The sequence below is a fragment of the Perognathus longimembris genome, chromosome 3 (genome assembly GCF_023159225.1).
Source record: "Perognathus longimembris pacificus isolate PPM17 chromosome 3, ASM2315922v1, whole genome shotgun sequence".
Taxonomy (NCBI): Eukaryota; Metazoa; Chordata; class Mammalia; order Rodentia; family Heteromyidae; genus Perognathus; species Perognathus longimembris.
This window is the reverse complement of record NC_063163.1, coordinates 18,984,120-18,997,814: the sequence shown is the minus strand read 5'-3', so window position 1 is coordinate 18,997,814 and position 13,695 is coordinate 18,984,120.

The following is a 13,695-nucleotide window of genomic DNA, read 5'->3' as shown; positions in this document are numbered from 1 at the left end:
GTGTAGCTAAGTGGGCTCAGCCCACTCTGCCTCCATAGCAGTTATGAGCGGCTATGGAGTGACTTCCAGCACATGTAAGGCCAGCATTTGTGATGAGATGCATCATACTTTGCACGTACGCTACTCCAAGCACTTTTGCCTTTTGCCAGAATGAAGCTGACTGGCGTCATTGGAAACCATGATTTACAAATGGAAGAGTCCCAAGCTAGAAGGACCGAAGACTCTACAATGTCAAATTAGCAAGCAGAGCCATCATTAATCACAAACACTTACTTTGCTGTTTATAAAAGCAATAAATTCTTTTGTGTTTAAAGCATTGTATCTGCAGGGGTTGCCTCTTATAGAAACCAAGGCTCATTTATCAATGTATGGCAAATAACTTTAAAATTTCTTCCACTATTCAAATTTATATACTTTTCTACCTTTTTCATGTATATATAACTGATTCCATGCAGTTCTTAATCCAAATATCTGATTATTTCCTTAGGGTTTCTAGATAGGAATTTGCTTTAAAATTTGTCCATTTTTTAATGATTTGCAAGGCATTGCCAAAAGTCTCTCTAGAATGTGCCAATTTTTTGTAATTCTTCAAGAAATGAATAATGGAACAATTTTTTAGACGAACGTTCCCTCTTCCAGCTTATTATTACAAAATCCTTTAATTTCATTCATTTTTTTGTTTTAATACAATGTATTACCTGCTTCAGAGTTGTGAATTCTGAAATGTGTGTTCTAGAGACAGATCACACTCTATTAATATTGTGGTTCTATCATGAATCTTAATATCTGGTCATGTAAGCTCCCATCGATTGCCTTTTCTAAAAGGACTTTTAAATTTCTATCCACATGTTCGTTCAATGAACTTTAGCAACACTTTGTAAAACTCCTTCCAGAGTTCCATAGGGAATACCATATGAGATGAATTTGGTTAATAAACATTTTTAGAAAACTATTGTATTTCTAATACTAACATTCCCAGGGAGGTTATTTTTACATTTGCTAAGCTTATTCAGTACAATACTGTACTTAAAAAATCTACTTTTGCACATATGCTATTTAAATTTAAATCAAAATATATGATTATTTTTACAAGTATGAATGGAATGCATGAGAAGATACACATGTGTTTTAAAAATCAATTGCACTTGGAATTTTCTGTGCCAAAGTCTTTTTGTCTCTGTCTCTGTCTCTGTCTCTGTCTCTCTCTCTCTCTCTCTCTCTTTCTCTCTCTCATTAATATGTACCATCAGTGAACCCAAAATGAAAGATCTATCTATTCTACATTTTGGCTGAATAATGTTGCTTGATACCTTAACATACAGGAGCAAAGTTTCACCACATTTTTTCCTAGTTAGAGGACTTCTGAATACAGCATTTAGCTATTCATAACTTTATCCCTAAAAAGAGAAATCTTGAGATTATATAATGAATAACACATATTATATATACAGTATAACAAAATATGTGACTTATTAGCCTGTGGATAGAGTATCTTTTTCACATCTGAAATGAACAAAACTAGACCAGTACATAAAGAAAGGTCCAATGATAGAAATTTTAAGACAAAATTCAGTGAAACCTTGTAACTTGTAGAAATGTCTACAAGAGAACAGAGCTATTTTGTCTTCTTTTCTTTTTTAACAGGGTTATTTTCTAAGGCACTGAAATCTTGTTGGCCCTGGGTGTGCTATCTGTCAGGGACACAGAAATAGGCTCTTAAATGGGGCTGGGACCTGCCTTGCATGACATAAGCTCTTTCCCAACTGTGAGGGTGTCATGCAGTGGAGGCGGTGCCCAGGTCAGCGACCTTCATTTCACCCATCTCAGCAGTCAGTGGGAATGCCAACCATGATCTTATTCTTCTCTCTATTGGTTCTGTGCAGCAAAATTTGTACTTGTGCCGCTTTTTTTCCCCTGCACCTGCAGATGAAAATGTGAATTACACAATCAGGATTTTGTCTCATGTTCCAACAACAATAAAATTCCATTGGCTAACAATTTATTACACTTAAAAAAACATCCTACCGTATCATGTAGCATTCATTTGAATATAAGCTTAGGCTCTTAGACAAACAGATCATCTTTAAAAAAAAGCTGTGAAGTCTAGGATAACAATAATCAGAATGAAAAAACAAACAAACAAAAAAACCCTAAGAATAAAAAAAAATAAGTTTTTGAATTTGTTTGGAGGATCCAATACCTGGTATACAATCTCTTAATGGATGCTCCTCAGTGGTTGGATGGATCAAGAAAATGTGAACAGGGGCTGGGGATATAGCCTAGTGGCAAGAGTGCCTGCCTCGGATACACGAGGCCCTAGGTTAGATTCCCCAGCACCACATATACAGAAAACGGCCAGAAGCGGCGCTGTGGCTCAAGTGGCAGAGTGCTAGCCTTGAGCGGGAAGAAGCCAGGGACAGTGCTCAGGCCCTGAGTCCAAGGCCCAGGACTGGCCAAAAAAAAAAAAAAAAAGAAAATGTGAACAATGGAATTTTATGCTTTCATCAGAAAGAATGACATTGCCCCATTCATAAGGTAATGGAAAGACTTGGAAAAAATCATATTAAGTGAAGTAAGCTAGACCTAAAGAAACATAGGTTGCATGGTTTCCCTCATTTGTAATAATTAGAATATGCCTATAAGTATACAAGAAGACTCAACAGAGTGTAAAATACAAAAATTACACTTGGGCATGATTAATTAAACCACCCTCTAAACACAGTGAAGATATTCTTAGGACAGGACCATAGGGCTCAGTAGCTATGTGCATACGATCATATAAATTGATGATTATTGAAATGAACTCCAAGAAATGGAAACAAGAAGTTTTTTAAAATTGTACTATTCATGATTCTTTTCTCTTATTTCCCCTTTTGTCACTGTTTTGGATTTCTGTACCCTTTGTCTTGTTTGTAAGATTATCTGATTTGGGGAAGGGGAAGCACAAAAATAAAGGGTGAAACAAAGCACAGGACAAAGAGTGAACTAATTCAGCAGTGATACTCACTAGACACTGTGTTGGAAATAGACTGTACACCTTGGAAGGAAGGTTGATCAGGAGAGAAAAAACTGGGAGAAAATGGGAGAAAGGGTGACACTGTTAAAAAAGAAATGTATTTATTACCTGGCTTGTGTAATTATAACCCCTCTGTACATCACCTTACCATAAAAAATCAGGATAACAACAATTTATGCCTTGGGTCATTTATTATGTCTAGTTTACTACACAGTGACAACTTATTAAGAGAATGAAATGTCATGGGACATTTTCTTCTGTATAAAATTTCATGATTTAAGAATAAATCAAAGGGGCTGGGGATATAGCCTAGTGGCAAGAGTGCCTGCCTCGGATACACGAGGCCCTAGGTTCGATTCCCCAGCACCACATATACAGAAAACGGCCAGAAGCGGCGTTGTGGCTCAAGTGGCAGAGTGCTAGCCTTGAGCAAAAAGAAGCCAGGGACAGTGCTTAGGCCCTGAGTCCAAGGCCCAGGACTGGCAAAAAAAAAAAAAAGAATAAATCAAAGCTAAGAAATAATGAATTGTATGAGGATATAAAACTACATATAACACTGTTTCTGGGCTTCTCCTTCACTTCCCCTTCCCCATCTGTCTCTTGATGCTCATTTTGTAGGTTTACTGGATCCAGTAGACGTCTCTAGAGTCTAAAGAGACACTTTCCCACTGCATCCACTTCACTAGACCTTTGAACTCTTCTCCACTACATTCAGTATTCTAGAGGGAGGCTCATTCTCACTCATGCACTAAGACATTTTCATGAGTTTATTGGAATAGGAATATACTGTACATGAACTAAGTTGGGAGGAAATGAGGCACGAAATAGGCTGCAGACACATTATGAATCATCTTTTGTACCCAAGAAAGAAAATTCAGATTTTTACTGTAAATGCAGGGACTATCTGCAGAGCCTGTTTTCTGTTCCCTTCTTATAGGAGAACTAATCTCCTCTCAGTGTCCACTCTACTGACCCATTTATTACCTATTTATGACCTTCTGAATCCTCTGCTGGTTAGATTTTTCACATTTTCAGTGAAATCAATTACTTTGTGTTTTCTTCAAAACTGCTTGTTAATGTTCTTTTTTTGTAAATTTATACATGAAATTGCACATACTCAGCCTCATAATATATTAAATATTTTCACATCCATAGCTATGTATTTTAAAGAAAAATTCTAAAGCTGTTTACTGGCATCTTTCTTTTCAAGGAGACAAAATGAGGCTTGTTATTGTCAAAGAACCAGCTTTTGCTTTTATTTACTTATCTTACTCTTTCTGCTCTTAGAGCATAAATTCCTTACCTATGTGAAGGAAGTTTTATTTTTCATTTAAAAAATGTTTTGTTTGGTCTTTGAATTGACTAATTTATTTTGAAGGTTTTTTTCTAAAATATGTATTTGATATTATGTTATTGTATTAGCACTTAACCTGTGCTGTGCATACTTTGATATGTAGTAGTTACCTGTTTAATTAAAAAAATTAATATTCTCTGTAGCTCTTGTTATTTTGTTTTGTTTTGTTTTGGGCTTGGACTCAGGGCCTGAGCACTGTCCCTGGCTTCCTTTTTGCTCAAGGGTAGCACTCTGCCACTTGAGCCACAGCACCACTTCTGGCTTTTTCTTTTTATGTGGTGTTGAGGAATCGAACCCAGGGTTCTTACATGCAAAGCAAGCACTCTACCACTAAGTCATAGTCCCATCCCTGTAGCTCTTGTTATTTTGGATTGTCTTTTATATGTTTAAGTCAATGAACTTATTTTGTATAGCCTTTTGTTAATTTTCAACCATTGCATTATGGCATCATGTCAAAGAAAGTATGAGTTTTAGTTCCAGTAATCTTTCTTATTTTGGGGGGGACTTTATTTGAATTGCTATCTTCCCCTTCCATTTTATTTGCTTTCTGGTTTTGGAACTAATATAACAGGAATGTATAAACTGAATCTACCTTTTAAAAAACTCTATTTAGCTTTTTATTCTTTTGCCTACCTTCTGGGAGAAATCTACTGACATTTTATGTATGTCTTACTCACTAACTTTATCTTCAACTAAATGCATTCTACCACACAACCTATCTATAATTCCTTCTTAATTATAGTAGCTTACAATTTTAATCACTTTATTTTTCTCTAAATTACAATAGGATATTTTTGCTTTTTTCAGCTACTTAGAAATTTATTTTATAATTTATTGCATGCATACATGTTCTATAATGGTTAAAGATTTTTATTATAAGATCCACTTAAAATTATGTCTCTGTATCAGAAGTTTACTTGTCCGTATGCAAAGTTTTCTACTTTTTTCTTAAAAAGAAAAAAAATCTGGCATATACTTTGCTGTATATGAGAGAGAGATCTTCCTCTGTCTCTCCATTCCACCATAGGGATCTTACTAAAGCCGATGTTAATTTCTTTTGAATTTATTACAAAACATATTAGTGAGATAACTAAAGAGTAAGGGTAAGACTTTCTCTACTTACAAATGATCCTGAACCTGCTTTATTTCATCAGCAACTGTGATGCATTATTGGGCATATTTCTAACCGTTGGAACCTTTTTGGTCTTTCCAACTTTAATGTGGATGTGAATCATCTGTGGTTTCTATTAAAAAGCAGATTTTGTGTATGTATATGAAATATATACTGATGATGATCTGGACTTCTAACAAGCAGCCAGAACATTCTAAAACTGTTCTGTTTAACACAATTTGAGCAGCAAGGATTTGAGAAGCAAATAGTTATGTAGAATAAATGCATTCTAATTTTCCTCAAGCCATACACCCATGCCAATTAAATTGAGCACCTAATAGTATATAAAGAGAGTCACACAGCCACACTAATTTCCCACATCCCCAATTCTTGTCTGTTACTCTTAGTATAAGATAATTTCATGGATTCGCTATAGCCTAGTGATGGAGTAAAATTACCCATGTATTTAGACCATAGTTTTATTTCCCTAACATACAAGTAGAGTTGTATTTTCTGTTTCTTCAAAGGGATTTGACAAAATCTTACAGTAAGTTATATTGTAACTTGGAGAAAGCAGAATGCACAACACTTTGTCTTTCCCATAATAGTATTGTCAGAAGGAGGGGCCTGAGCTTTTATAGTTCTTCTCAGTCAAGTGGTTCTCGGAAAGCAGGAAATTTATTGTATATTGACTTCTCACCTCAAGGTCTCCCATAAAGATGATTGCATCTTACTTCCTGATGATCCAATAGCTTTATTTGGCTAAGGGAAGGATTTTCCTTAACTTAAAACGCTTGATCAATTCTAGAGTTACTTGTTTCCAGATCAAAGTCTCTTATTTGTAAGCCAGAAAAGGGAATTATTTTTCCTCCTCCCCCCTCTCTATATTCATAAGTAATTTTTAGGTTTGTATTTTACCATATATTCTATGTTCTTTGATCTGTAAGTATTGCACCTTTATTTCTTTGGTTTTATTTGTAGCCTCAATATAACATTTTATATATAGAAATAAAATTCATTTTGTATTTTTGGTCAAATGGGCTTACAATTCTAGCTTAGTAAAGATAGTCCAATGATATTTATCGTTCCCAGGAAACCTAAAGAGTTACTTACTGAGTAGGGCCTAACAATGATTAAATGTTATTCAAAGATGTTCTCTGTGTCAAAGAAAAAGTGAGAGTAATTTGTCGAATGATGATTTTTTTTCACCAATTCTGGAGTGTGTGTGCGTTTGAGAGAGAGAAAGAGATAGGGAAAGAGAAACAGCAACAGAGAGACAAAAGGAGCTCAAAAGATAAAGTTTAGTAAGCGATCAGTAAACAGAACTCTTGAAGAAACTCTCCTACATGACATGCTGCTTAACACGATGCAATAGAAGGTTAAATGGTGTCTGCAGGTTTATAGACACTTGTAGTGCTGTAATAAAAGCTAAAACGAACTATCCAAGTTTATGAGCAGTCAAAGAAGAGAGAGTAGTAGATCTGTCTCTCACACAACATATTATAAGTAATAAGAGATAAAAGAGAAAAACAACATTTTTATTGGGGACAGGAAGACTCTGCTAAATCTAGCCAACTCTTTCAATCACATCAAATTTGGGTTTTCCTAAAGCTTTAATATAGGCTTTCCATATCTCACATCATCTAACTCTTTTGAGCATACAGAGAAGTGGTGGATCAAGCAATGTCGAGTAGATGAACAATTCTACTTCCTATGTCTTTCTGTATACTCAGTGGCTCAGATGATTACTAAAAGCCTCCCTTTGACTCTCAAGATATCACTAAACTGGATATACAATGAATTGAGTAATAATCTACCCTCAGGCAGGAAAGGATGAGAAGCAGACATGATGAAATATATCCTCTATGGTTAGCACTCTCAGTTAAGTATGTCTAGTGCTGATTTGGAGCACGACTACCTTTTTTTACTGAGAAAAAACAAATCTGCACAAAATTGAGCAAGACAAAGAGGAAGGATGTAGGAAGAATAGTCATAACATTTGCCAGAATACGTCCTTTACTAAAGGATTAGTCCTTGGATAAAGTTTCTGACTCATCAGCTTATTCTCTTAAGACTTGTAGCTAGTGCTTCTGTTGGGAGCAGGCAAAATCCTCCTAGGACGCAGGTCAGTGCAGATGGACGCTTCCCAGGAAACGACTCCCACGCCTTAGTATTTGTTTCTGGTTGAACATCTGTTCTTGTCTTAGCATCAAGGGCCTTAATATCATGGGAAGGAAAGGCTATTTCCTAGACTGATGTGTTGCCCAATACCACATCCTGAGGTACTGAGAAGAAAAGGAACAGCTGGGAAGGTACCGGAATCTGCTGCTAGGAAATAGTTTCCATGATTTTTATGATGTAAAAGCTTCATGGGGACTTTGGTTTCCAAAAGCTTCTTTGGAAAAATCATAGAAGCAGAAAATATATTTGAGAAGCAATATGGAGTAAAAATTGTTTTGTAGTAGAAATGAAAAGTATAACTATTTTATTTTTCATCTTGTGAGAATTTAGCAAATTGAACATAAACAAGACTTAATTGTGAATATTTAAAACACTTTGGTTTTCTAATAATATCCCCTAATCTCCATAGAGAATTTAGCCTAGAATCCAAGATGGACACCCAAATCCACTAGTGCTCAAAACCATTATAAAAATGCACACTTCATAAAACCTATATTCATCTTTCTCCATATTTTGCATCATCTCTAGTTTACTTAGAATACCTAATGTAATGCAAACTGTGTTGTATTTAGTTGCTGTATTATATTGTTCTTTGATTTCTATTATTTTTCATGTATATTTTTCCAAATATTTTAAAGTCATAGTTGGTTATGGATGTGAATTTGTATGTATGAGTGCCTAGATATCAAAGGCTGATGGTACCCCTTTTTGTTTTTGTGTGCTTATCCTGGGGCTTGCATTCAGGGCCTGGGCACTGTCCCTGATCTTCTTTTTGCTCAAGGCTAACACTCTACCACTTGACTCACTGGTCTTTTCTGAGTAGTTTATTAGAGAGGAGAATCTTAAAGACTTTCCAGCCTAGGCTGGCTCTGAGCCATCATCCTTAGATCTCAGCCTCCGGAATAGCTCAGATTACAGGCCCGAGACACCAGAGCCCATCGGGTATTCATTTTTATAAGAACAATGATTTATTCCCAGTTTATGTACATATTTAAAATTATGGACCTACTTTTTATACTTCTCTCTGACATTTTAATTTAGTTTTAAGTTTCCTTTGGTACTACCTTGCAAGGACAAACACTTTTTTTTTTTTTTCAAATTTTTATTATCAAACTGATGTACAGAGAGGTTACAGTTTCATACATTAGGCATTGGATACATTTCTTGTACTGTTTGTTACCTTGTCCCTCATACCCCCCTCCCTCCTCCCCCTTTCCCTCCCCCCCTCCCCCCCGGAGGTGTTCAGTTCACTTACACCAAACAGTTTTGCAAGTATTGCTTTTGTAGTTGTTTGTCTTTTTTTACCCAGTGTCTGTCAAATTTGGTATTCCCTTTCAATTTCCTACTTCCAATACCAGTATACACGATTTCCAATATACTCAGATAAGATTACAGAGATAGTGTAGATACAACCACAGGAAGGTGATACAAAAACATCATCAATAATAGAAGCTACAGATACATATGGGACATTGAAAGTGGTTACAACTGTGATATAACAATTGTCTCCATAACATGGAGTTCATTTCACTTAGCATCATCTTATGTGTTCATAAGGGTATAGCTATTGGGCCTTGTGATGCTCTGCTATGACTTGCTTAAACCTGTACTAATTATTCCCAATAAGGGAGACCATAGAGTCCATGTTTCTTTGGGTCTGGCTCACTTCACTTAGTATAATTTTTTCCAAGTCCTTCCATTTCCTTACAAATGGGGCAATGTCATTCTTTCTGATAGAGGCATAAAATTCCATTGTGTATATGTACCACATTTTCTTGATCCATTCGTCTACTGAGGGGCATCTGGGTTGGTTCCAGATTCTCGCTATGACAAATTGTGCTGCGATGAACATTGTTGTGCTGGTGGCATTACTGTGATTTTGTTTGTGGTCTTTTGGATAGATACCCAAAAGTGGGGTTGCTGGGTCATAGGGGAGCTCTATATTTAGCCTTCTGAGGAATCTCCATACCACTTTCCAGAGTGGCTGAACCAGTGTACATTCCCACCAACAATGAAGTAGGGTTCCCTTTTGGCCACATCCCCTCCAACAACTGTTATTGTTAGTTTTCTTGATATATGACATTCTTACTGGGGTGAGATGGAATCTCAATGTTGTTTTGATTTGCATTTCTTTTATGGCCAGTGATGTAGAGCATTTTTTCATATGAAGGACAAACACTTTTGTTCCTTCAAATAATCTTGAGCTCTATCATTGATTTAAAAGGGTTTGAACTCATGACTTTGGGCTTGCTCAGGTAGCATCCTGCCACTTAAGCCACACTCCAGCTTGGCTTTTTGATAGTTATTTGGAAGATGGAGTTTTGCGGACTCTTCTGCCAGGCTGCTTTTGAACCACAATCCTCACGATGATAGCCTCTTGAGTAGCAGTATTACAGATACGAGCCATGAACACTCAGATGACTGAACGTTTGTAAAGTCACAGTCTAAACCTTTTTTTTTTTTTTTTTGCTCAATAGCTTCTTTCTTCCATGGCTTCTTTTCTCATTTTAGTATTTAAGATCCTTCAGAAGTTAGAACTAGTCAATATTTCAATGATATCTTCTATAATTTCTTTATATACAGCCAAATAAGATTATTTAATACTGAAGGAAGGCCTTCCATGGAAGAAGGCCTCCAACTGTTGAATCACACTTCATGTTCCCTCTGCTCCAAGTATTTAAATCTGTCTAAACTTATAGTAGTGTTCCCACATACTTCATGCATCTGTAACATGCTGTTCTAGTTCTTGTGTTTGTTTGTGAGCTCCTAGGGATAAAACTGGGGCCTTGTTCAAGCCACGCAAGTGTGTTGCAGTGTGCTATATCTCAGCCTTCATGTAGTTCGTTCAAGTGTTTATGTTTCCTAGCATACTTGAGTTAGAACTCATCTCTCAAACTTAAAATATACAGCAGAGGCTTATCACATCACCCAGCAGAGATGATGACTTTGGCTCATCTCTGTGTTGGGTGCATTTCTGCTTGAGCATGCTGATAGCAATGGCTTATAGTAAATGGGCTTTCTATCTCTTTCTTACTTGCAGATCTGGGAAACTACTTGAGGACTAAATGTTAATATTGTATATTTTTGTAAACTTGACAATCTTGGCACCGTTTGTGAAACACAGGAGGTTGGCATTGTCAGTACATGGATAACTCCTCCTGTTTCTGCTTTTCACTGTTAGCAACAAAAGTATATGCAGACTTCGAATTAAAACAGCCTTGGGTTTAAGGGCCACTGAAAAGTTAAGGTATGTACTGTCAAGGCATCCTATGCATACACTCATCATTGATATAATTTGTACCTTGTGTCATAGTTCTAACCAACTGGCTGATAGGCATGTATCACTACAGAGTCAATACTTTTGAAATAGTGCTGTAATTTAATTCTTAGTACAGATTAATGGCTATGGAGGGTACTCAGTAATGTTTGCTGGATATGTTTTGATAACTGTTTCCATTGACTTGACATTATACTACATAGATCACTGATGAAATGCTGTGCCTTTAGGGACTGTCAGTGTTCAGATATTTAAAGAATAATCTGTGTACTTTTTATTTATTTATTTTTTTCTGTATACTTTTTAAATCTCACTATCCCCTCCAATTCAACTCTGTATGTATAAAAGTATTTCCATTTACATATTCTCATTTTAAGACAATCCTCCAAATGGACTCATATCAAAGTTCTTTTGGACATTTAAGCAATACTTGTTCAATGAGTTACTCCCATTAATAGCGTATGTATATACACAGAAAGTGGTTTCTGAAAGAATCCCCATAGCTTCACCATAATGTTTTCATTCTGTCAGAGAGTTTGCCTTTTTCACAATTAACATGTTTGTTTCATTGGCCCATTAAGGTAAAGTTCACACATTTGTCAAATAAAAAATTAATGCATCTTGTTTTATGCTCATTAGCCTAACCTTTATGATCTATTATTCACTAATTTATATTAGTGATATCTGAATCTTCTCCCATAGTAGAAGTGGGATAATAAAATTTTAAGATATGGAACCCTTGACAATACTCATATTTTAACTTCTTTTCATGGCAACTAATGCTCTGTAAGAAATAAATCTGACAGCAGATTTTTTAGTTAGATATGTTTTTGAACTCCTAAAAATAAAATTCTTTTAGATATTTTCCTCAATGAAGAAATGAAGTACACTACCAATTTCTACTAGTTCATTCCCTCCTGATTCCTCTTTTTCTTTTATTTTCTAGCATACTAATTTCATTAAAAATTTTTTTGTCTGCTGCTTGTGTTTTCTCATTGGGATATAAAGATATTTTAGGTAGGGATATGAGCCTGTCTAGTTTATTGATACATTATTATATTCTAGAATCTAATATTGTACATCATTTAGACTAGTTGTACAAGAAATATTTGATAAGTAAATTTGTAAACTCTCTGAATGTCTTCTATATAATGAATGACCAGGCTTTCTCCTATTGATGAGTTGAATTTTTATATTAATTTCCATATTTCTCTGTCCTTTCCTTTACTAGTTCTTTGTCTCATGAGCAATCCATAATTTAAACAATGTCTATATCACTGGACAAAATTTTAAAAGGGGTTTTGGAAAGAAAACAAATTATTACTACAGAAAAACTTCTGATAAGGGCAAGTATTTCTGTGACTCCAAACTCTGACTCAGTTTCTATTCAAGATTTGTATTCACTGTTTGACTTATCAACACAACAGTTGCTCTTTTTCCTTTGCAACTACTATCTTTTTAGCATTGGTAAAGTAACTGGGTCGTGACATGTTTTCATTTGTGGATGATCGTTTAGGACTGGTTAATTTCAGTTTAAATATAGTACATAATACAAAATCATGATTCTTAGATAACCTGGGATTTATTCAGGTTGATATGGTTTATACGTTGGTATGTAAAAAATAGGGCAATATCTCAACATCAGCTTGTATTTGTGATCATGGATATTATGAAGTTTATTTTTTTTACTTTATCACTTTAAATGCCATCATTCAAAGTTGTGAAAAGAACTACTTGACTAGAAAATAATTACTTGACTCTTTGAAGTTTTTTTCAACTTAAATGACCAGGATCTAATCAAATTGGTTTCCTTTCAGTTTGGTCATATAAAATTCAGTAGGATTACACTAAATCTTTGATAAGGCAGGGCTTATGTTACCCAATCACAGCAAAGATAAATCATTAAATTTACATTTACAGTCAGAGGAAGCTGCTATTTGGGGGTACAAGCCTGGGAAATAGAGAATTCCTATTTGTTTCTCTGCCAATTATTGGGCATGCTTCTTCATTCAAGACAGAATTGCATTGCTAAAGATTCCACTGTGGCAAGTGAAAAGATGAATGGAGTTTAGTTCTCTTTTGTGAACTCTAAGAGGAAAGAGAAAGGACACAGTAAAGCTTTTATTGATCCAAGTCCAAATCCAGTGTGTCTAACTAGGAAATTGTTCTTTCAGATGAAAGCCAAAAAGCATCTTAGTCTTAATGTGGATGAGACAGAAAAATCAATTCTAAATGCAACAGCTCTGTTTAGTAAATGTTCAAAGGAGGAAAAAAAGGACCCTCCACAAATTATTAAATGATACGAAGAAGTGATATGATATTTTTAAAGTAAAATACATGTCATTTCACTTGTAAAATTAAAAAATGATTTTTCTTTATTATTTAAGAACAAAATATTCTTGCTATAATAGTAACTTGAAGGGGTATATGAGGTTGGGACAGATAGGGTAGCATTGATCAAGATGCATTGTACTCATCAATTGATATCTCTTTGTACAACTAAAAGACAATAAAAAATTAAAATTAAAAAAGAAGATTCTTATGCAATAGCTATTTTTTAATATCACAGTAAGTGAATTTCCATGACCTAGCTCTTTCTTTTCAAAGACAAGGAAAGCTTTTATTTCCTATTAATCATACTTTGCCCTACTCCATTAGCATTACTGTTGTCATACATATTCAGGAATAAGTCTTCATTGGTGTTTCAGTTTTTATTGGCTGACATTTCACTTACTGATAACTTTACAACAAAAAGG